Genomic DNA, 25,920 nt, shown 5'->3' on the forward strand with positions numbered 1-25,920 from the left:
TAGTTCCTCCTTTAGCTCTGAGTTTGATTACCTGAAACCTTCTTCTCTCAACTCATCAAAGTCATTCTCTGTCTAGCTTTGTTCCATTGCTGATGATGAGCTGTGTTCCTTTGTAGGAGGAGATGCACTCTGATTTTTGGAATTTCCAGCTTTTCTGCCCTGCTTTTTCCCCATTTTTGTGATCTTATCTGCCTTTGATCTTTGATGATGGTGTCTTACTGATGGGGTTTTGGTGTGGGTGTCCTTTCTGTTTGTTAGTTTTCCTTCTAACAGGACCCTCAGCTATAGGTCTGTTGGAGTTTGCTTGACTCCAGACACTGTTTGCCTGGGTATCAGCAGCAGAGGCTGCAGAAGATAGAATATTGCTGAATAGCAAGTGTTGCTATCTGATTCTTGCTCTGGAAGCTTCATCCCAGGGGTGTACCCCGCCATGTGAGGTGTGAGGTGTTGGTCTGCACCTAGTGGGGGATGTCTCCCAGTTAGGCTACTCAGGGGTCAGGGACCCACTTGAGCATACAGTCTGTCTGTTCTCAGATCTCACCCTCCATGCTGGGAGATCCACTGCTCTCTTCAAAGCTTTGATACAGGGGCATTTACCTCTGCAGAGGTTTCTGCTGCTTTTTGTTTAGTGATGCCCTCTCCCCAGAGGAGGAGTCTACAGAGGCAGGCTGGCCTCCTTGAGTTGTGGTGGGCTCCACCCAATTTGAGCTTCCCAGTGGCTTTGTTTACCTACTTAAACCTCAGCAATGGTGGGCGCCCCTCCCCCAGCCTTGCTGCCACCTTGCAGTTAGATCGCAGATTGCTGTGCTAGCAATGAGAGAGGCTCCGTGGGCATGGGATCCTCTGGGCCAGGTGTGGGATATAATCTCCTGGTGTGCCATTTGCTAAGACCTTTGGTAAAGTGTAGTATTTGGGTGGGAGTTACCCAATTTTCCAGGTGTTGTGTGTCTCAATTTCCTTTGGCTAGGAAAAGGAATTCCCTTCCCCCTTGTGCTTCCCAGGTGAGGTGATGCCTTGCCCTGCTTCAGCTCTTGCTGATGGGGCTGCACCCGTGGACCAGTGCCAACTGTCTGACATGCCCCAGTGAGATGAACCTGGTACCTCAGTTGAAAATGCAGAAATCACTTGTCTTCTGTGTCACTCACGCTGGGAGCTGGAGGCTGGAGCTGTTCCTATTCGGCCATCTTTTTGATAGATATTTTTAGGGGTCAGTATTTAGTCAAAGATTACATATGTTGTTTTAAAGAGTTTTCTCATTGAGTGGTTTGATCATGAAGTTGTTAATCATTTACTAAAAATATATGAAGAAATAAAATTTATCAAGTCATTTAGAATACCATATTTTTAAGGTCACTTAGAATACCATGTTATTTTTAGTAGAAACTGATTTCTAGTAATTCCATAAATCATATTAAATTATAATTCTACATTATAATCATTATCTACTATTAATTTATAGCTAGTTTAATGTGATATGTGTGATTAGAGCCCTAAACTGAGTTAAAGTTAATTATGTTATGTGGAATTGCAGTCTTTACAGGTGCTATAGGATAAAAAGCCTTGCCTGGATGTTCTGTGCTACTAACTAACAAAAAATGGTAAGGTTTGGAGTCTAAATACTGTCATTTTTTTCAGGTAAAACAAGGAGAAAACGCCAATTGATTTCTATTTAAAAGTAAGTAGATGGTGACTGTTTCATGCTGAAAGGGGCTCGCTTAGTTTTAAGTAATTATATTAATAAATCCTGTCAGATATATAAGCCTATCTCACTCTACCTTTTAAGTTTCCTTTAATTCCTATATTAGACAGAATTGGCAAAGTTAATGCTGGAGTAAGAAGCACCTCCAAAAATTTTAGAAACTTGACTTAACGTTTTTTGCTCACACTACCTGCCCAACATGGGCCAGCAGGAAGCTCTGCTCATCTCTCAACCAGACTCAGAGCAACTCCATTGCAACAAAGCTTCCATGATCATCTTAGCTGGAAGACGGGGTGAGCCTTACACTGGATCTTAGAGCTACTGCCTGGAATTGACACTTCTGTTACCATTTCAATGAAAATACATAGCCGGGCCTAAGTTCAAAGTGGACAGGGGAATGCAGTTCTGTCATGTGCCTGGAAGGTAGAGAGCCAGAAGTATATGGTGAATAGCACAGCTGCTCACTTTGTGAGGTCTTAGGCCTGGGTCGTTGCTGGCATGCCAGGCATGTATGTCACCAGTAACAAAAGAAAAGAAAATGCCTAAGATTTATGATTTATGATAAACTGACCTCACTTTAATATACATCATTATCTTGTGAACAGTGTGGCTTTTTAAATAATGTAAGATGTGTTAGATAAGTCACTAGAGAAGTCATCTGGAGATATTGACATTATCTTTCTTCATGTTAATAGGCAGAAAAATCTCAGTGCCACCAGGACAAGAACAGATTCACAGGCTGTTTCGAAATAGGAGTACACAGCTGAGCACAAGGTAGGCGCTCTAAGACTAATGAAAGAATCAAATCAGGTGTGTGAGTGATTTACTAAGTAGTTGAATTAGAGCCAGCTGCTTAGTCTGAGTTAAGTCAGAGGAGGAGGGTTGATATTGGGTAATCAGAACAAAATGAGCTGGAGGACCAGCCACCTGTTTAGTTGGAGTAAGAATGCCTGCAGAGACCTGGACCGGAGTGGGCAGGAAGGAGGTAGGTCAGAGGCTGGTCTGGGATACTGGGACAGGCAAGTGTATAGTCAGTTTGTTGATATTGAGAGAAGGTAATATCTTAGCCTTTTCAACATTTACTAGTTTGTCAGAGTTAAGAATGTGTCTTTTTAGGTGCTGGAACTCTCCAAATTTGACTAAAAATGCAGAAATACTGCTTTAATGTGAGTAAGAAAGTTCCTTGGAAGGTGAATAGGAATTGAATTCTTCAAATTCTTGTGGATGTGCTCACAGGAATGACATATGTTTGGATCTCAAAATTAGATAAAATTGAGAGACTTAGTCAGTTGGGGTGGGATTGAGGGAATACATTTATCTCATAGGAACAACATTTTATTAATGTTTGATTGGAACTCTTGAAGTTGATAATGTTTTAAGCTGTGAGTGATAGACTGGATCAAAGTAATTATTACAATGTAAGACATTATGCCATCTACCTTTTCAAACCGAGAGTATTTCCCCCTCTTTGGTTTATCTGATTACATGTAACAGTGAATAAGGAATTTCATTTTATATTCATATTATATAGTATTATATAAGAGCACTGAGTAGGTAAGGTAGCTTATTTATTTATTTTTTTAGCTATTAATGATTAAACCTGTGTACAGGCTAATTTTCTCAAACCAGTTGAGAGTTAATTAACTGGCGGCAGAAGGAGAGAGGGTATCAGAACCAACTGGAGAACATTAGCTCTCCCTTAAGAACAATAGCACACCAATTTCACTTTTTAATAGTGACAGAAACAGTACCATTATTGCCCTTTTGCTATTTGTAAAATGGAGGCTTTAAGGCTTTAATTCTTTTTTTAAATTATACTTTAAGTTCTGGGTTACATGTGCAGAATGTGCAGTTTTTGTTACATAGGTATACATGTGCCTTTTTTTTTTTTTTTTTTAAGACGGAGTCTCACTCTGCCGCCCTGGCTGGAGTGCAGTGGTATGATCTGGGCTCACTGCAACCTCCACCTCGTGGGTTCAAGCAGTTATTCTGCCTCAGCTTCCCGAATAGCTGGGACTACAGGCGCATGCCGCCACACCCAGCTAACTTGGTATTTTTAGTAGAGATGGGGTTTCACCATGTTGGCCAGGCTGTTCTCAAATTCCTGACCTCAGGTGATCTGCCTGCTTCAGCCTAATTTTTAAGAAATCCTTTAAGTAACTCTTTAAGCACACTGTTTCCCATAAAATAGGAAATGTTTGGTTTGTAAGAAATGTGTCTATATGATATTACATCTGTGGCTTTCAAAATAAGGATTCTTAATGAGAGTTTTGCATTGTGTAGACTTTTATTTTAAAACTAAACTACCTTAATATGATCACTTGATCTGGTCTTTAACTTATCCCTTCCAACATTTTTCATAAATACTAATGCACGTTTGTTTTTTTTAAATTAAGTTTTCCACGTCTTTACAAAACACAGGTTCTTTGGTCTGCATTATTAATAAACTTATTTGTGTTCAGAAATGGGTAGAAAACGTTAGATTTTGCTCCATATCATGTTTCTAATAACATTACAACTTGACGTAAATCTTTGTTTAGAACTGTATTATGTCAAGTTGAAATGCTTCAAAATCAATATAATCACAAAGGTATAGCACTAATGAACTTTCACTGTGATGTCTGTACAGTTTTCTGAAAAGAAGACTTTATTATTTTGATACATTAGGTATTTTGTACATCAGAATTTTATTTATGTATCCTATTCACTTGAAGTATATATGTCATGATATTTTTATAAAATATTATATTCCCTTAGGTATGTTAATTAGCTTAAAGTTTTATGGTAATATTTAAACACACATTTAATTGTGTTATTTTATTATCATACATAGGACATAAATAATTTTAATAGTTAAACATTTAATAAAATGCAACAAACTTCCACATCTATAATTAAGAGGTTTTGGGAAACCAGTAATATGTGGAATTATTTACACTTGTGCTATCAATTATGAACCTCCCTCATTTAGCGCTGAACACCAGAGCTAGCAGATGATGGCATGACCCAGAGAGCCTGCGGCAGGCCCATTTACCTCCTCCATGTAGACAAATGATTAAAGGCTTCATCAGTCTTTTAAGGAGCTGCAGAGAAAAGTTTCAAAATCATGGTCACTCATGCATAAATAAACAGAATATTTTCAGCATATATTTCAATTTTGCACAGAATATTAATGTGACAATAAAGAAGAGATTTAAATTGCAGTAAAATGAAGTTATTTCTGGTATTTTTAAATTGAAGTCCATGGTGGCTGTAGGGTTTTACATTTTTTTCATGGTTATGACTAGTATTGTCTCATCACTTGGAACAGAAATTGGTGTATGGGAAAAGCATATGGGGAAGGTAGTAGGGTAATGGTTTTGAAGGAGATAGGAACAGATGTTAAAGAGAGATTTCCCCTATAGTTCCATTATATATGATAGTTCCAGTTGTCCCAATATGTCTACTTCACATAATTTATCTTCACATTTTTTTGGAAACCAGCCTCATGGCACCCCTTCCAGGAAGCCTTCCACGACCTTCAGGACTGGGTTAGGGGGTTTGTAATTACATAAAACCATAAATATTTTATTTTTCCTCTATCTTCCCTATCTTATCAAACTCAAAATATTATAATTGCTTGCTTTCTAGATGTATACTTCCTTAGGCAAAAATTGTATCCTATTCGCCAGTGATAAATCTATAGCTATTGTATAATAATTGTTCAATGAATGAATGCTTCTCATTCAGCCTGGGAGAACTGACTGGACTGTGTGTACTGGGTTGTAGTATGTTTGGTTTTAAGTAGGTAGCACTGGGGAAAAAGACAATGTGTTTGAGGATTGAAAGATAGGACATTTGAAAAGGAATTCTTCCTATTGGTGCTTTTGTATTTTAGAGTAGCAGAAAGTATTTTTGACAAGAAATCAGAATTTCTGAGTTCTGATTCTTAGTGGCATCTGCACCTGTTTAATGTTGGACAAGCCTGCTAACTTCTCTGGTCATCAGTTTCTGCACTTGTAAAAAGAAGGATCTTGACTATTTCTGGGGTTTCTTTGAGCACTATATATAGATTATTATTATATCAAAAGGAAATTGATATCAGTGACAGGACTGACTTCTCATCTGAGTGAGCCTCCTCTTGAATTGAGAGTGGGTATTGCCTCATTTTGTCAAATGTCAGTTAAAAAAAACCTTGAAGCAGAAAACATTGAGGACCTTCCTGGTTTGTGGCCTAAGGAATGTTTCTCATTCCTTATTATTTTCAGAGATTCTGAAGTGGAAATTATGATTGGGTTGTTCCTAAAGCAAAGATCTAAAGACTTCAGGAAGGGGAACTTCCAATATAAACTGAATTTCAGACTAAGCAGAAATGGGGTTATCATTTACTGTAGATGAACTATACTGGGTAAGGAGGAGGTGAATTAGGCATAATTGCTACTGTAACAGAGAGATCAGATAATATAATAAGTTAAAGAACAAATACATGATTTTCTTTCTTTCACATTTGTCCAAGATTGGTAGCTTCCACCCAGTGATTCAGGGACTCGGGTTATTTTCAAGATATTGGTCTATTCTAGGGTCTGCTGTGATCTGTTTGGTTAAAGCTGGGTTGCTTCAAATTCATGGTTTCAGTAGAGACATGGATGGGAGATTCTTCAGGGAGAAATGAATGCAGAGAAACACATGTGCAATGTTTTAAGGTTTAAGTGTGAAAATAACATATATCCTTCTGGATATGGTTCATACTTAGAAGCAAGGGGAATTGGGAAATGTAATTTCAGCTATGTTTTCAGGAAAAAAGGTAGAATAGATTTTGATGGATAGCTTGAAATCTCTACTGATTTTATGAGTTTCAGAAAAAGTGGTCAAATGCATTCAGAATGCAATTTAAATCATCATTGTGCACTTTTGACTCATTATGTTATAAATACATATAGTTCAATAACTAAATATATTTATAGAACATCCATACAGTAGAATGCTATGTAGTCCTTAAAATACTTTTATAAAAGAGTTGCTAATGGAATGGAAGTCAGTACATGATATGTAGTTGACTTTAGCAAGTCATGGAAAAAGTTAAGAAATAATGAGTTTTTGTAAAAAATATCATTTGGATAAGTATAGCAAAGAGATGAGAGAGACAAAGTTTAAAATGTTACTGTTTGTTGTCTTCAGTGGTAGAATATAATTGACATTTTGTTTCTGTGTTTTTCTATTTAAATATCCATACTTAAAAATTTTTCTCCATTAGACATTTATTTAGGCAATAAGCAAAAATCAATAAACATTTATATTAACAAATGAGATGTTTATAATGATCCAGAAGAAGTTAAATTTATCTACACTCAACTTCAGCTACTGATTCTGGTAGAATTAGTAATCTCTTTGGTCAGAAGCAGCCAGATAGACTTACAGTCTCCCAAAGAAAATATGCCAGAAAACTTGGCATATAGAAATAAATGGTAATTGTACCTTATGGTTCTCTTGAGCTGTTCTAATAGTAAAGCAAATGCATATTGTAGTGCATTTGCACAAAGTCTTATGAGAAAGCCCATAAAAGCACATAAATGTCTTGCTTCCCATAATCAGAAAAGCAAAATGTCTGAAATGAATGCACCTTTTAAAAGATATAACTCCCCACTTTAACCCTAATGACTCAGTTGGTTAAAAAATTTAACCACCTATTATTTATTTGCCCTGAGTTTGGGTTCCAGATTACTTTTGATCACAACCAAATTAAATAAGAAAACAAACTTTTAATCACAAGCAATGCTGTCTTCCCCTGATAATGGGATATATATGCACTTTTCAAGGCCATTTTTCTACATGATTATGACAAGTAGTCATTGTAAGTCTTATTTTTCATTTTTCAGTTAATCAGGGTGAGGTCATTTTCCTTTATATACCTAAAGTAAAAAGAGATTGTTTTAAAGAAAAACAAGAAGCCTTGACATTACTATCAGTATTCTCTTTCTTCATTGTTAAGTGGTAATATATGTCCGTTAGGAGTATACATAGAAATATGTGATCTATGTCCATAGAAGTACGCATAGAAATATGTCAATTTACATGTAAAATAATCTGATTGGCAGTCCAGTTACTTGCTGGCCCTTCTCTGCTCTCATTAAAAGAAACTGTCCTCTAACCTGTGGCTGTCACCAGGTTGGTTGTGCATTTGTTCTTGCCTGTGTGGTCCCTGGAATTTTCCTCCAGTGCATTGTTGGGCTTTGGCCATGGTTCACCTCTAGTGGCTCAGGGCCATTATTCTCTAGGCAATTTCCTGTTCTTTGACAGAGCCAAGAGATGGGGTGTGCCAGCCTTTTTTATATATTTACTTCCTGATTCCTTTAGTCTCACAGAATTTTGGGATGCCCCGAATTTTACCTTTAGTCTTGTGTCAGTATTTGGCCAAATCTGCTACTTGGCATTACCTTGTGGCTTAGCTTTTGGGAAGCTGAATATAAGTGCATATGGACTTTAACATCATGCAAATGTTATTGATGACACAGAATGCCTGGTGTGGGCTATGAATAATTTAGGAAGCCTCTGCCATTTATTCACACATTTCAGTCATGTGTTCAGAAAGCAGGTACAGTATGGAACACACTTCAGAATTATAGGTCATATTCGAGAGACTTTTATCATCATTCCTTAGCCATAGACAAACTGCATAATTTGCAAGAAATTTTGGCACTGCCTTATCATGTTCAAATAACTTGGAATAACAGAAATTACATGAAAAAAAAAAAAACCCTGCCCAAGACAAGTAACTTTAATACTGTTCTTTGTAATTAATCTTACCTGTATAGCTATGAGCCAATTTGCTTACCAAAATCAAAATAGACTTATGAACTACTGATATTGGTCCTATAGAAAATACTTCATCTTATCAGAGCTTGCTGATCTTTCTTGTGAGGGCAGATATTTGTTGCATGGGGCTTGCTTGATTTTTCTACCATTCTATTCCAGGAAAAATAATAGCATAAGTATATGTGCAGTGAAAGCTGAGTTGCAGGTGGAAATTTGGAGACTATTTTATCTTAAAACTCAAGCTTATAGCTTCCTTGCCACTTTTTGTTTTTTGAGACAGGATCTCACTGTGTCACCCAGGCTGGAATGCAATAGTGTGATCCTAGCTCATTGCTGCCTTGAGCTCCCGGGCTCAAGTGATCCTCCCACCTCAGCCTCTCGAACAGCTAGGACTACAAGCATCTACCACCATGCCTGGTTAGTTATTTTTTTAAAAATATTTTTGTTTTTTGTAGAGACGGGGGTCTCACCATGTTGCCCAGGCTAGTCTCAAACCCATGGCTTCAAGCACCTCCTGCCTCAGCTTCCCAGAGTGCTGGGATTATAGGTGTGAGTGACCATGTCTGACTCATTGCCGCATTGTTTTTTTTTGTTTGAGGTTTAAGCACAATTTGTACAAAACTGATTATGTGAAACAGCAAGGGCCTGTAAATATATTAGAAGTAAAAATAAGTAAAAGGCCATAATGTTGCTTCTGAAAATAGTATCTTCTGCAAGCAGTGCACAGAGGTTGAGTTTGCGAACTGCATCAATAAAATTGTGATTGTCTTAGGGCTCTCCAGAGAAACCAAAGCTCCAGCTGAAGTCTGAGGGCCTGAGAACCAGCAGAACCAGTGGGGTAGTTCTCATCTAAGGACTGGCAGGCCTGAGACCCAGGAAAAGCTGATGCTTCAGGTAAATCTCAAAGGCAAGAAAAAAGTTGATGCCTTAATTCAAAGACCATCAGACAAGAGAAATTCTCTCTTTCTCAAGAGAGGGTCAATTTTTTTTTTTTGCACTGGCTGTTTCTTCTACCCAGAACTGTCTTCTGCCTGATATCAATGTAGCTCATTCTCTGTTAGTGGATGATTAATGTATTTCTCCACATTAAGGAGGGTGATCTTTATTACTCAAAGTACCAAATTAAATGTTAAGCTCATATAAGAATATGAGAATATAAGACTACCCTCACAGAAATACCTGGAATAATGGTTGACCAAATGTCTGGGCATCTTTTAGCCTAGTCAACATTTTTCTGTTTGTTGGTTTTTTTTGGGAGACCAGGCCTGGCTCTGTTGCCCTGGCTGGAGTGCAGTAGTTCAGTCTTGGCTCGCTGCATCCTCGACTTCCGGGGCTCAAGTGAATGTCCTGCTTCAACCTCCCAGATAGCTGAGACTGAGAGATATGCCACCATGCATGGCTACTTTTTACTTTTTTTTTTTTTTTTATACAGATGGGGTCTCACTATGTTGCCCCAGCTTGTTTTGAACTCCTGGGCTCAACTGATCCTATTGCCTTGGCTTCCCAAAGTGCTGGGATTACAGGCATGAGCCACTGAGCCTGGCCTGTAACCCCAGTCAACTAGACACATAAAATTCATTATCACAATCATCAGTATTTGGCTTAGGAGTTGAAGAGACTTTGACTGGTTACTACTAGAGGACATAAATACTGTAAGACCTTGGTGGCAACATCAGCCATAGGAAACAATAGAAACAAAACTGATCAAAATATACTTGATGTCTTCCATTGACCTGGGTTGAAAGTGAACTTCAAAAGAGTGTTGAAAATGTGCAGGTTGGGAGCGGTGGCTGCAATTAGCTAGTTACAATTCAGAAGTATTTTTTCTTTTCCTTTAATGGCAAACTTATAAAATTTGACTATTATTTTTAAAAGTAGTTAATTTTACTGTAATATTATCATATTGAAAATAGTTAAGTATTATTATTTCACAAGTTTTGGACTTAAGATATATTCTTATCTCAGAAAATTTTATTCTGTGAAGGTGATATTTAGCTTCAGTGTTATTTAAATTTTGATTTAAATACTCTGCCATTTAGCCTTTGACTAAAATGTATTTTTGCTGTACTTATATATGCTTCCCTCCCCCTGAAGATCAGGGCAATTTCAGAAGGGCATTATCTTGGAAGCATTTCCTGTTAAAATCTCAGCAAACTTGGTCTTTCCTTTGGACCCAGGAAGACAGTCCCCAGGGGCATGGCCCTCATTCCTGGCTTGCCTTCTTGCCACAATTATGTCACTAATATTTACACAATCATTGTTGGGCCACATTGCAAATAAGCATAATAGGAAGAAAAGTGAGAAGTTATCCTTTTCCCAGAAGATCTGATGGAGTCCTTAGGGAGGGTTACAGCTAGAAAATTTCTTTTTAGAGGTGGATTGGGACAGCCTGGGAAGGGGCAGTGGGCACTGTGTGGACAGAAAAGGGCTCACTTTCACTTTCAAGGTGGGTGTTTTTTTTTTGAGACAGGGTCTCCCTCTGTCACCCATGCAGGAGTGCAGTGGTGTGATCAAACCCACTGTAGCTTTGAGCCCCTGGGCTCAAGTGATCCACCTCAGCCTCCTAAGTAGCTGAGACTATAGCTACACACATCACTACTCCCAGCTAATTTTTAAATTTTTTTGTAGAAACAGGGTCTCACTTTGTTGCCCAGGCTAGTCTTGAATTCCTGGCCTCAACTGATCCTCCCTTCTCAGCCTCCCAAAGTGCTAGGATTGCAGGTGTGAGCCACTGTGCCCAGCTCATGGTGGTATTTTTAGCCAAAATAGTGGTAGGTTAGGGAATGAGCTACACTGGTATCAGGGAGAAGAGAGTTCTGGGTAGAAGAAAGAGCCAATGCAAAAGCCTTAAGAATACATGGATTGTTCCACAAACAGCAAAGAGGCCAGTGTAAGGCATGAGATCCTAGAGAGGCATGAGCCTTGCAAGGGGGAGGCTAGGAGGAAAAAAAAAGCCAGGGAAGCCATGGGGCCCAGGACTCCATTCCCTATAGAGCAACATGGACCACTAAGTGAGCTTCAGCTTTTAATAAGGAGGATGGTGAGCCCATCCAGGATTTGGGACTGATTTGTGGCATGATCTGACTTTCCTTTTGAGCATATATATGTAAGAATAAATTTGATTCCACTATAAAACAACAGATTTTAAGGAAATGTTTTAGAATTTATAGTAAATTTGACATAGTATCTAGAGTTAGGTAAGCTGCATAGTGTGAAGGAAGACTGTTCTCTAACGCCAGCCACAAATTCAGGTTTCCCCAGGGATATCTTTATGTCTGGCCATCTGGCTACAAATTTGGGGATTCGCATAATCCACCTCAGGTTTGATAACTCACTAGAATGACTCAACTCAGGAAAGTGCTATACTTAAAGATTACAGTTTTATTACAACAAAACGATACAAGTTAGAACCATCAAAAATAAAGAAGCACAGAACCAATTCTGGGAGGTTTCCAAATGCAAATCTTCTATTGTCCTCAGGGATATGTTATCCTCCCAGCTTTGAAGTGTGACAATGCTTAAAGGGTATTGCTAAACCAGGGAAGCTCCCCTTATAGCTTTGGTGCCCAGAGTCTTTATTGAGGCTGCATTGAATCATGATATTGATTGACTCATTGGCCACATGGTTGGATTCAATCTTCAATTCCCCTCTTTTCCCCCTTCCAGAAATCAGGCTGATATCATACTGCTGAAATAATCTGTTAATCACATGGTTGATTTTTCTAGCATGACCAGTTCCCATCTTTAGCCATATTGTTAGCATAAACTATCAGGAATAGTATGAGGGACCCAACATAAATAGCAATGACAGTACAATCACTCAGGACATTTCAAAGGTTTACAGTTTACCTCCCAGGAACTGGGGACAGAGGTCAGCCATATTCTTATTGCACATATAGATCAAATATAGATTATATAGAGATACTCTGATAGAATTGATAATCGCATATATGTTTTCACTCTAATTCATGTCAATTCAATATGTACCTTACTTTCCACTGATTCTTTGTACTTAGAAATGCTATTTTTATCCCTCTTCCAATTCTTAAAATGAACAGATGTTTTGTGATCCTTAACTTGTTTAGAACAACCGCGTTCTTGTTTTATCAGTAGCTTTAATTTGTACATATTTTTATATTTTTCTTTTATGAACTATTTTTCATAGATATTCCTTCACATATGCTTCCACCTTTTTTTCTCTTATTCTCTGGTTTAAAATTCGAGGTATGAAACTGTGAGTGGGTAAGTTGTATAATCATAATTCTGTCTTTTTGCTGATGAACATTTCTATGGTCTTAAAGTATTGCTCTCTTGCAAGCTTAGTATGTTTCTTCTTCACATGATCATTTAAATTCAGATTGGAAAGTTTACTCAATAAGGTTCCTACTCTACTTTGGGATTTTGAATAGATAGTTCTGCTGAAACATAATCAGTTAAATCAGTTTTAATTGGACAATGCTACTCATATTTCTCACAAGTCTGATGCTGCTGGCCACTTAGTGCAGAAATCTTTGAGAACTATACAGTGCTTTTGAATTTCTATACATGCCAAATGTAGAAAGCCAGAAATATTTAAGTTTTGGCTTCCCTCTTTTGTCATATAACCCCCTTTCTAAGGTCAAATACCCATTTCAAGAGCTTTGAAAGGAACTTGAAAGATTTAAATGGTGTTGCAACAGGGAAAAGACTAGCCCAGTCTGGGTCAACAGCTATGTTCTGTGTTCTAGCAGTCTCTCTCGACCAGACTTACATTTGTCGTTATTTTATTGTTTCTGATACAAAGCCTTAGTCTTGGGTTCGCCTCATCAGTGACTGGAAATCTGATGATGGAGAAGGTACACAGTTTCTTAGCCACCTGCCAGGCAGATGATGCTAAGAACCAGGTGGCTGCCATTGCTGTAAGGTCTGATTTATGTTTTAAAAGAATCAGTCTGGCTGTTGTAACAAGAATAGACTCAGGAGACCTGGAAGAAGCCAGTTATAAGCTTTTTGCAGTATTCCAGTGTGAGATTATGGTAGTTTGCATCAAAGATATCTCAGTGAAGATATTTAGAATTGCTCAGATTCTGGCTGAATCTTAAAGGAAGAGCCAACAATATTTGCTGAGAATTTGGATATAAGATGTGAGAGAGAGGGAGGAGTCAAATGATGACTCTAGATGTATTGGTTATCTATCACTGAGTAATGAAGTATTTCAAAACTTAGAGGCTTAAAACATTACCATGGATTTCTTATAGTTTCAATGAGTATTGCTGGGTGTTGCTTTAATGGGCTTTGTGGTTCTGGGTCTCTCTCAAGACTGCAGTCATATCATGGGTCAACTGGGAGGGATCTGCTTCCTGGCTCACTTTCCTGACTATTTGTCAGATTCATTTCCTCCGAAGCTGTTGGCCAGAGATGACTCTTGGTGTCTCACTATGTAGGCCTCTCCATAAATCATCTCACAGTGTGGCAGCTTGCTTCATTAGAGTCAACAAGTAAAAGGGTCACAGAGTGTCAACGAGAGAGGCTGCTAACAAGATGGAAGTCACAATCTTTCGTAAACTAGTCATGGAAATGGCATCCAATCACTTTTGCTGTATTCTATTTAATAGAAGCAAGTCACTAGGTCCAGCTCACATTCAAGGGGAGGGGCATACCCAAAGGCATGAATGCCAGGAAAAATAATCATTGGAAGTCACGTCAGAATACCTTAGTTTTAGCCTGTATCCACCATGCCAGAGTTTTAGCCTGCATAACTGGACCATTAGAGATCATCTTTACTGAGGTGAGGAAGACTGCATTGGGAGCATCTTTGTGAAGGGTTGGGTAAATTAGAATTTTTTATTTTTGATATGTTAAATTTGACATGGCTAGTAAACATCCATGTTGGCTATATGTCTGACTTTAAAGGGTGCTATTCAGGCAGGAGATAAATAAACAGGAATCTTCTTGCACCTTGATGTATTATCATACACCAGTGACAATGTGAGCACACATGGTAGCATATGTTTTACATGAGTCAGTATCGTGGTGGTTAGCAGCAGAAGTCCCAAAGCACCACTGCATGGGTTCAAATTTCTGCTCTACCATTTACTGTCTGTTTGACCATGAATAAGTTACTTAATTATTTTTGTACCTCAGTTGCTCATTCATAAATTGGGATATTAACAATAACTAAAACATAGAGCTATAATGAGTTGAATGAATAAAAATGTATGAAATGACCTTAGCTTTGCTTATAGTAAGTTTAGTATATTTTTGTTATTATTGTTGCTCTTTTTAAAAAACGTATCACCTTTTAAACAGCATGCAATTTGAGAATACTGTTGCCAGCTGGCAGCTTTGGGTGGATAAAAATGTACCAGTCTTCCATAAAATGCCTTATTCATCATATGTGTCTACATGTGATCTCTGGCTATTATTTGACTTGAAAAAAAGCTATTATATCATAAAAATAAACAATTTGAAAATTTTTAAAAGTGTTTCAAATACATTTAATGCATCTATTTAAAAATAGAATTTATTCCACCATTCAGCAAACTTGTTTTATTGTCTCCTATAGCTACATTCTGAGAATATTTATTGTGAAAGACTATAATATTCCTGAACACTTGTGTCATCTGCTCCTTTCATATAGTGGATCCAAGATTAAATTAGGATCTTCCAGGTATCAGAGTTTAGAAAAGTGTTGGTAGTAAAAAGGAAAAGGTGTTAATCATTTTTTTTCTTGATTCCTTCTAAAAGAAGAGTGAGTCATAGGACATTGGTGGTGGCTGAGAATGACATGACTCTGTTGATAGCTCTCAGTTTTTTTTTTTTTTAAACACAATTGAATGAGTGGTGAAAGACCTGCTTCTTTTTCTTCTCCCTAACTAAGACTCAGAGAAAGCTGAAACATGTGAGAATCTGCAGCAGCATTCAAATCTTACTCTGAGGAATGAGGACTCTGAGGATGTGTGTCTGGGGCTATTCTGTGTGAGAGTGGAGCTGGTTTTTGGTCCTACTCCCATTACTTCAACAATAAATTCTGTTTTCACACGTTTTGTACATTTGGCATCTGTGTCAATTTTGTTTAAAACATTTTCTTGGGCTGAAGAGTATTTAAAAATTGTTACTTAAAAAGAAGCCTCTTCGTAAATATCTTACACCTATGATTTCTGTACTTTAAACATTGATTAAAACATAAATGTGCCTGGGAAGGTTAAGGAGACTGGACAAGGGGGAAGTGACACATGAAAAACTCTTTGCTGAGGTGTTTCAGCTCAATCAGATTGCTTTCCTAAACCCCTCTTTATGATCCACATGAGAAGTGGGGAGCTTTGTGGAAAAGAGAAAAAGTGATGTAACCATGGAGCATGTGACTTTAGAGGTTAGGCAAGCCCAAGGGGACTTGCACTGAGAAAAAGTTCAAAAGCCAAAGGGCAGTGTGAAGGCATTACATTTTTGTGGTGGTAACAGAGGGTTTACAAGAAGATCGATGTCAGCACAGAGGTGAAAAAGAACAAACCCTTAAATTTTTAAAAATCGGACTTCGCGTTGGCCGCTTTCCTAGTTTTTGTATGTCGGGAATGATATAGCCCCATATAAAAAAACAAGGCTACATCTTAGGACTGGACCCAGGACTAGCTGGTAGGGCAACAGCAGAGTGTATATTTGCTACATATTATGTACCTGTGCTCATATGCAAATTAAAGGAAATTTTTTACAGGTCTTTGCTTTTTTGAAAACTTGTTTTTGTAAATGGACACATTATAATTGTACACATAGAGTACTATTTGGTGTTTCAATGTACATCTATGATGTATAATGATATGAATCAGGGTAGTTACTGGATCCATTGCCTCATGCATTTGTCATTTCTTAGTAGTGAGAACATCCAAAGGCCTCTCTTCTAGCTATTTTGTAATATATGATATTTTACTATTATATACATTTTATGTGCAATAGACCACCAGAACTTATTCCTCCTATCTAATTGTAATTTTGTACCCATTGACCAACCTCTCCGTATCCCCCTCTTCCCTCCTTAGTCTCTCGTAACCACTGTTCTACTTTCTGCTTATATGATACTAACTTTCTTTTTCTTTTCTTTTTTTTGAGACATGGTCTCATTCTGTCACCCAGGCTGGAGTGCAGTGGCAGGATCACAGTTCACTGCAGTCTCAAACCTCCCAGGCTCAAGTATTCCTCTTGCCTTAGCCTCCCAAAGTAGCAGGGACTACAGTTGCAAGCCACCATGCCTAACTAATTCTTTTTTTGCTTTCCTCTTAGATTCCACATATGAATGAGGTCATGTGGTATTTTTCTTTTTCTGTCGGGCTTATTTCACCTAACCTGATGTCCTTCAAGTTCATCCATGTTGTCACAAATAACAGGATTTCATTCTTACTTAATTTTTTCTTTCATCCATAGGACTCTGCTTGACAGGAATTTCATTCTTTTTATGGCTGAATAGTATTCCATTGTGTGTATATGCCACATTTTCTTTTTTGAATTTAAATTTTATTTTAAGTTCTGGGATACATGTGCAGAATGTGCAGGTTTGTTACATAGGTAAATATGCGCCATGGTGGTTTGCTGCACCTACTACCCCATCACTTATGTATTAAGCCCTCATGTATCAGCTATTTGTCCTGATGTTTTCCCTCCCCTCCCCACACCGACAGGCCCTGCTGTGTGTTTTGTTCCCCTCCCTGTGTCCATGTTTTCTCATTGTTCAGCTCCCACTTATGAGTGAGAACATGCAGTGTTTGGTTTTCTGTTTCTGTGTTAGTTTGCTGAGGATGATGGCTTCCAGATTCATCCATGTCCCTGCTAAGGATATGACCTCATTCCTTTTTATGGCTGTATAATATTCCATGGAGTATATGTACCACATTTTCTTTATCCAGTCTATTGTTGATGGACATTTGTGTTAATCCCACGTCTCATATCTTTGCTATTGTGAATAGTGCTATAATAAACATACATGTGCATGAATCTTTATAATAGAATGATTTATATTCCTTTGGGTATATACCCAGTAATTGGATTGCTGGATCAAATGGTATTTCTGGTTCTAGATACTGGAAAAATTGCCAGTGTCTTCCACAATGACTGAACTAATTTACATTCTCATGAAAAGAGTAAAATCATTCCTATTTCTCTGCAGCCTCACCAGCATCTGTTGTTTCTTGATTTTTAACTAATCGCCATTCTGACTGGAGTAAGATGGTATCTCACTGTGATTTTGATTTCCATTTCTCTAATGATGAGTAATGTTTAGCTTTTTTTCATATGTTTGTTGGCCACATAAATGTCTTCTTTTGAGAACTGTCTGTTTATGTCCTTTTCTCACTTTTTAATGGGGTTTTGTTTTTTTCTTGTAAATTTGTTTAAGTTCCTTGTAAATTCTGGATATTAGACCTTTTGTCAGATGGGTAGATTGCAAAAGTTTTCTCCCATTTTGTAGGTTGTCCATTTGCTCTGATGACAGCTTCTTTTGCTTTACCACATTTAAAAAAATTTAGTCATCTGTTGATGTACACTTAGGTTGATTCACATCTTGGCTATTATCAATAGTGCTGCAATAAATATGGGAATGCAAATATCTTCTTGACATACTGATATCACTTCCTTTGGGTATATACACTGTAGCGGGATTGCTGGATCATATGGTAGTTCTATTTTTAATTTTTTTGAGCCATACTGCTTTCTGTAATGGCTGTGCTAGTTTACAATTCCATTTACAGTGTGTGCATTCCCTTTTCTCCATATCCCTGCCAACACTTGTTATATTTTGTTTTTTGGATAATAGCCATTGTAACTTGAGTGATGTGGTATCTCATCTCATTGTCCTGATGATTGGTGATGCTGAGCACATTTTCAAATAGCAGTTGGCTATTTGTAGGTCTATTTTTGAGAATTGTCTATTAAGATCTTTTGCCCATTTTTAAATTGAGCTACTTATTTTTTTGATGTTAGATTTCTTATATATTCTAGATATTAACCCCTTGTCAGATGTATACCTTGTAAATGGTTTTTTTTTTTTTTTTTTTTCCATTCTGTAGGTTGTCTCTTCACTGTGTTAATAATTTCCTTTGTGGTGCAAAAGCTTTTTAGTTTTATGTAATCCCATTTGTCTATTTTTGCATTTGTTGTCTCTGTCTTTAAGGTCTTATTTTAAAAAATCCTTGCCCAGTCCAATGCTGGTTTTTTTTTTAGTAGTTTTATAGTTTCAAGTTTTAGATTTAAATATTTAACCCATTTTGAGTAGATTTTTGTGTATGATGAGAGGTAGATAGGGGTCTAGTCTCATTCTTCTGTATGTGGATATCCAATTTTTTCAGCTCCACTTATAGAAGACATTGTATTTTTCCCAGTGTGTGTTCTTGGCACATTTGTTGAAAATCAGTTGCCTGTAGGTGGGTGAATTTATTTCTGAGCTCTCTATTCTGTTCCTTTGCTCTATGTATCTGTTTTTATGCTAGTACTATGCTGCTTTGGTTACTATAGCTTTGTAGTGTATTTTGAAGTCAGGCAGTGTGATGTCTCCAGCTTTGTTATTTTTGTTGAGGATTTCTTTGGCTATTCAGGATATTTGTTGTATCATATGAATTTTAGGATTATTTTTTCTATTTCTGTGAAGAATGTCATTGATAAATGTCATTGATAGAAATTGCATTGAATCTGTAGATTGTTTTAGGTAGAATGGTCATTTTAACAAGATTCATTCTTTCAATCCATGAACATGGAATGTCTCTTCATTTGTTTGTATCCTCTTTAATTATTTTATCAAAGTTTTATAGTTTTCAGCATAGAGATCTTTTACCTCCTTGGTTAAGTTTATTCCTAGGCTTGTTATTTGTATTTATTCATAGCTATTGTGAATTGAATTGTTTTCTTGATTTCTTTTTCAGGTAGGTCATTATTAGCATCTAGAAATGCTACTGATTTTTGCATGTTTACTTTCTATGCTACAACTTTACTGAATTTGTTTATTAGTTTTAACAGTATTTTTGGTGAAGTCTTTAGGACTTTCTATATATAAGGTCATGCCACTTCCACAAACAGGAACCAATTTGACTTCCTCCTTTCCAGTTTGGATACCTTTTATTTCTTTCTGTTGTCTAATTGCCCTGGCTAAGACTTCCAGGACTTTGTTCAACAGAGTGTGAAAGAGGGGATCGTTGTCTTGCTTCTTGTTCACTATGATGTTAGCTGTGGATTTGTCATAAATGGCCTTTATTGTGTTGAGATACATACTATCTGTAAGTACTTTTTGAGAGTTATATCATAAAGGTATGTTGACTTTTGTCAAGTGCTTTTTCTGTATCGACTGAAATGATCATATGGTTTTTCTTTCCTTTTGTTAATGTGATATATTATTATACAATTTGTTGATTTGCATATGCTAAATCATTCTTGCATCTCTGGGATGAATTCCACTTGACCATGGTGAATGGTCTTTTTAGTGTGCTCTTGGATTTGGTTTGCTAGTATCTTGTTGAGAATTTTTAAATCTATGTTCATTAGATACTGGCCTGTAGTTTTTTTTGCTGTGTTCTTGTTTGGTTTTGGAAACAGGGTAATGCTGGCCTCATAAAATGAATTTAGAAATACTCCCTCCTCCTCAATTTTCTGGAACTGTTTGAGTAGAATTGATGTTTGCTCTTTAAATGTTTGGTGGAATTTTGCACTGAAACCATCAGGTCCTGAGCTTTTCTCTGATGGAAGACTTTGTATTGCCTTTTCAATTTCCTCACTTGTTATTGGCCTGTTCAGATTTTATATTTCTTTATAATTTAATCTTGGTCAGTTGTATGTGTCCAGCAAATTATTTCTTCTATGTTCTCAAATTTGTTGGCATGTAGTTGTTCATAATAGTCTCTTATGATGTTTGTATTTTTGTGGTATCAGTTGTAATGTTTCTTTTTTCATATCTGATTTTGTATTTTCTTTTCTCTCTCTCTTTTTTTTTTTTTGTGATGGAGTCTCGCTCTGTTTTCCAGGCTGGAGTGCAGTGGGGGGGATCTCAGCTCACTGCAAGCTCCGCCTTCTGGGTTCACGCCATTCTCGTACCTCAGCCTCCCGAGTAGCTGGGACTACAGGTACCTGCCACCATGCCTGGCTAATGTTTTTTTGTATTTTCAGTAGAGACAGGATTTCACCATGTTAGCCAGGATGGTTTTGATCTGATCTCGTGATCTGCCCGCCTCGGCCTCCCAAAGTGCTGAGATCACAGGTGTGAGCCACTGGGCCCAGCCTGTATTTTGTGTTTTTTCTCTTAGTCTAGCTAAAGGTTTGTCAATTTTGTTTACTTTTTCAAACAAACAACTCTTTTGTTGATTCTTTTGAATTTTTTAAGTCTCTATTTCATTTGTTCCTGCTCTGAGCTTTATTATTTCCTTTATTCTACCAATTTTGGGTTTAGTTTGTTCTTGTTTGTCTAGATTGTTGAGGTGTATTGTTAGGTAATTAGAAATTTTTATTTTGTGAAGTAGGCATTTATTGCTATAAACATTCCTCTAAGAACTGCTTTTGCTGTGTCCTGTAGGTTTTCATATGATATTTTTCCATTCTCATTTGTCTTAAGAAAATTTTTAATATTCCTATTGACCCATTGGTTGTTGAAGAGCATGCTTAATTTTAAACAAAAGTTTAATTAGGGTTCAGGGTTAAGGTCAACTGATCAGATACTTGAGTACAAATAAAATTCAGTTCTCTTTTTGGCATATTTGATATTTTCCCATTCAGAGACAACCACATATATTTTGTGTATATGTCTACATGAATATTCCAAAATTGTATTTTGTAAAAGATAGTACTAATCATGGTCTAATCTCTACAAAATACTAGGCTGCATCTGAAAATGAGAGCTTGAGCTTTCCAAGGTCTGTGATACAGAGTGAATATTACAAGACTATAGATTGAGAAAACTTAATTCTATTCCATGCATTCCCTTATGTTACAGAAATATAGTCAATGTTACATCTCTGTGTCTCAAAGCCATCTTATACAAATTAGGATAGTAAAGCCCCCTCCTTTACATGCCTCTTATGCATTGCATGCTTATAAAATTTTTTCCATTCCTTTGATAGAATTAAATTCAATTTTCTCACACATGTTACCTAAGGTGTGTAGCCTTTGCATTTTATATGTTTATATTGACATAGCCTTGAAAGGGTGGCAGGTCAATGTGGAATATACCAAATTTTCTCTCTTACCACAGGCAGTTATATGATCTTTCTATAAAGGTCCGACAATTGGATTGAATGTGGATGCTGAACTTTGAGGAATGTCAGCTAAAAGAAAGTTGCAAAAGACCATGCAAAGGACATGGTTTGTTTAAGCAAATATTTTTCAAGCCAGTTCATCTCCATTAAGAATGGTGAATTTTATCTGACTCATTGAAGCAGGAAATACATCTCACCTCTTCAGCAGGAATAACCTTTACTGAAGCACATGAACGTTTTCTTTCCATCTTTGCACTCTGTTTCCTCTTCAGTGGAATCTTGATAACACGAAAACACTTCAGGTTTATCTCTGGCTCCTTCCGATGCTGTGAGATTTAAGTGTGGAATTTCGGGCTCAAATTCTGCATGTGACTTGAACAAATTGTATTAAACTATGTCAAGGAGGAAGAAAGCAAGCTGATGATGAGTTTTAAGCACTTCTGTCAATACAATATACTGTAAGAAAACTTCTGGTATCAGTAAAATGAGAATCAATCAGCATTTTATGCTCTGGTAAGAAAGACAGAAAACAGAATTCCCAGTCCTTATTGGACCCCCTCCACATACCATTTTGTATATAAATCTTAACTGTTTCTGATTAAATTACTTTGATTTTTATGAAAAGAGTTTTTAAAAATGGAAATTCTGTGTTATGATTTATGTGACTTATATAAAAAAGGCTGGATGAAATCCCTTCACTACTTCCCATAGTTGGAAGTACTTCCTTATAGCTTTTTGGAATTCTGGAAAGTGTAGTCCAGTTCTATGTAGTCAACAGCACTTCCTCCTCAGGGGAGTGGGTGTGGTCCTTGTCATCCTGGGATGGTAAAAGTAATAGCTCCCAGATGTGCCCAGCACTGTTCTGCCTGCTTTATGTTTAATTCTCAGAAGAAACCCAAGTATGAGACTTAAGTGTCTCCTCCATTTCATAGATGATGAAACAGATTAAGGGGATTGAATGACTTGTCTGAGGTCACACAAAAGGTTACACAGAACATAAGGAATTTGAACCAGGACTTTGTTACTAAAATCTACGCCCTAACCTGGACTCTTCCTTATATTAACTCAAAATAAACACAGAATTTTGATCTTTAAGCTGGCAGTAACAGAGGAATTCTATCTTCTGAGCATGAAAAGAGAAGTACCTTCTTCCAAAATTACCCATGGCGCATGAAGTGAAAAGACAGAGGGAGGGACATTTTCCCATTCCTTTTCAAGTAGAGGACACGACATGCATCTCACGTCCCAGCACCTTCCAACCATGCCCCCCCCTCTTTTTTTCCTCTCCTATTTTCTAAGAATGGATCCTTGAAGGAAATGGGATTGACTGTGATAGAGAAAGTAGTGAGAAGAGCCAGGCGTGGTGGCTCATGCCTATAATCCCAGCACTTTGGGAGGCTGAGGCTGGTGGATCACTTGAGGTCAGGAGTTCGAGACCAGCCTGGCCAGCATGGTGAAAGCCTGTCTCCACTAAAAATACAAAAAAAATTTGCAGAACGTGATGGTGAGTGCCTGTAATCCCAGCTACTTAGGAGGCTGGGGCAGGAGAATCATTTGAACCTGGGAGGTGGAGGTTGCAGTGAGCCGAGATCGCACCATTGCACTCCAGCCTGGGCGACAAAGAGTGAGACTCCTTCTCAAACAAACAAACAAACAAATGAATAAACAGAAAGTAGGGAGAATAAGGAAGACAACATTTCCTCTTTTGGGAGTTAATCTCTTATCACAAGACTTGTCCATAGGAAAAAAATAAATTTGATTTTTAAAAGCTTGTTAAATTTTTCAAAATACTTTGCTCTAATTACCCAGATGGGGAGCTTGTAATTGTCCAAACCATCACTTCTGTACATTTCAATATTTTAAAATCAGGATGGATTCAGGAGTTTCAAAAAGATGAATTAGAAAATCACTATTCTTAAAAAATGTTCTGATAATAAATATCAGGAAAAATTTAAGAGATAAGGTATTAAGAAACTCCTTCCTTTTTTTTTATTCTGTAACTGAACTCATCACTTCATTTTTATATGGCTTCTTTCTGTCCTAAGACCATATTTTCCATTCTGTACCCACAGTCTTACATATAGGCTTTTGGAGATTAGTACATTGTCAGAGAATATGGTAGAGAAGACAGGATCACTTTTCTTAAAGATCATTCTTGTGCTGGTCACTCTCACTTAACCTAGTCAATTTTTCTCACTCTGCTTAAGATAATCAGAAATTACTTTGTTTATTTATTTATTTTCTGATTTATTGTCTTTTTTTCTTGTTAGAGTGCCATGATCACTATAACAGGAACCTTAGACTCTTGTTCTTTGCCATGTCTTCAGGATTTAGGAGACCCTCCAGTAACACAATAAACACTCAGATTAACTGAGGAGCGGGATATAGAGTATTCCTTTTAGGAACATAATACTTTGATGTATTCTGATCAGTACCCCATAGACAGGCAATTTATTTGTGCAATTGGTACAAAACTAATATCAAATTTAATTAAAATATCACCATTTTACAGCCTCCTAATGAAGTAATGGAACTTGACAAAGATCATCAGCCCTGATACTATCACAAAGAGACCAACCAGGTAATATAATGTGGTTTTCCTGATATAATTCATATAATCATCTATGAAAGATTCTTTTTTATTTTATTTCCAACTTCTGTTTTAAGTTCTGGAGTACATGTGCAGGATGTGCAGGTGTGTTCCATAGGTAAACGTGCGCCATGGTGGTTTGCTGCACAGATCATCCCATCACCCAGGTATTAAGCCCAGCAACCATTAGCTATTCTTCCTGATCCTTTCTCTCCCCAAACCCCTGCCCTCTACAGGCTCCAGTATGAGTTGATTCCCCTGTGTGCATGTGTTCTTAGTATGAAATATTCTTGCCAAAAATTTTAACCTGATTCATACAAACTTTCAAATTAAATCAAATTTAATCAAAGGTTTACAGGAAATACAGGACAGAGGAATGTGTTACACAGCACCATGGCAATCAGCAATATCTAGAATGAGGGATTTCTATAAAACAAACAGCCTTATATCCTTAATAAATAAAATGAAAGTAGAAAAGTAAAGAGAAAAAGAAACAATATATTGAAGGCAGTTTAGAGATACCACAATCAGCCGAATTATGGACTTTGGTTCCTATCAAAATAAGCCAATTTTTAAATAATTTTGAATATTTAGAGAAATATGAACACTAAGTGGATATTTGATGTAATTGTGGAACTTTTGTTTAAGTTTTTGAAATGGGGAAGGCTGTCCTTGGGAGAGCTCCAAGCTGTAAATGGATTTCAAAGCAATTCAGTAAGTAGTTTCAATTTGGGGTGAGTGCAGAAAGTATTTGAATGTTTTGTTACTGTGTAGCATCACCTTTCATCTCTAGTAATACTTATTAAAGTCCACTTTGTCCAATACAGATTTTCCAACCTTCTTATTGTTAGCTTGGGCATGGAATGTATATTTGCATCCTTTATTTTCTAGTTTTCTTGTTTTAGACAAATCTATCTCAAACCACATGTAATATGGTTTTGTTCTTAGTTATCTAATTTTTCATTTTATCTTTTACTTGAATTATTAAGTTGCTTTATATGTCAAATGATTACTGGTATGTTAGAATTTAAATATACCACTCTACTGCTTTGTTTAGTTTGTTCTTGTCCTTCATCTTCCTTTTTCCTTTCTTTTGAAGTCAGTGTTTTTTCATTATTTCATTTAACATTTGGGAAGTTTTATACTTTTTTATTCTAGTCTTAGTGATTATACTATATGTCATAATGTAAATTCTTAGCTTATCAAAGGCTATTGTTAATTCATGATTTTACTTTCTTCCCAAATGTTCTAAGGATCTCTGTTCAATTTACTTATTTTAGCATTTTTTATAATGTTTACTGAAGGAAAACTATGCTTTTATCAGCCAGAAAGTGTCTTTATTTCACTTTCATTTTTTAAGAATAAAATCACTAAATAGAAGATTCTAATGTGAAAGGTTTTTTTTTTTTTCCTTTTCAGCATGTTAAAAATGTCATATCTTAACTTCTAGCATCCATTGTATCTAATGAGAAGTCAGCTGTATTTTTCATCATTAAAAAAATCTCTACATAATGTGACTTGTTTTCTATTTGACTGCTTTTAAGATTTTTTTTCTTTCTTTATGGTTTTCAGCAATTTGAGTGTGATGTGCTTAAATGTGGTTTTCTTTGTGTTCATGCTGCTTGGATTTTTCAGAGCTTCTT

General features: G+C 36.7%; 1 long non-coding RNA gene across 1 annotated transcript; it reads left to right on the forward strand.

The window, feature by feature from the left end:
- Positions 1 to 1,599: 1,599 nt before the first annotated feature.
- Positions 1,600 to 24,268, forward strand: LOC117082342. The gene is made up of 3 exons (XR_004436558.1): positions 1,600 to 1,675; positions 2,395 to 2,473; positions 24,200 to 24,268. It is a non-coding gene; the product is annotated as an uncharacterized LOC117082342 (long non-coding RNA).
- The last annotated feature ends 1,652 nt before the right edge of the window (positions 24,269 to 25,920 follow it).

The sequence above is a fragment of the Trachypithecus francoisi genome, unplaced genomic scaffold (genome assembly GCF_009764315.1).
Source record: "Trachypithecus francoisi isolate TF-2019V2 unplaced genomic scaffold, Tfra_2.0 Lachesis_group9, whole genome shotgun sequence".
Taxonomy (NCBI): Eukaryota; Metazoa; Chordata; class Mammalia; order Primates; family Cercopithecidae; genus Trachypithecus; species Trachypithecus francoisi.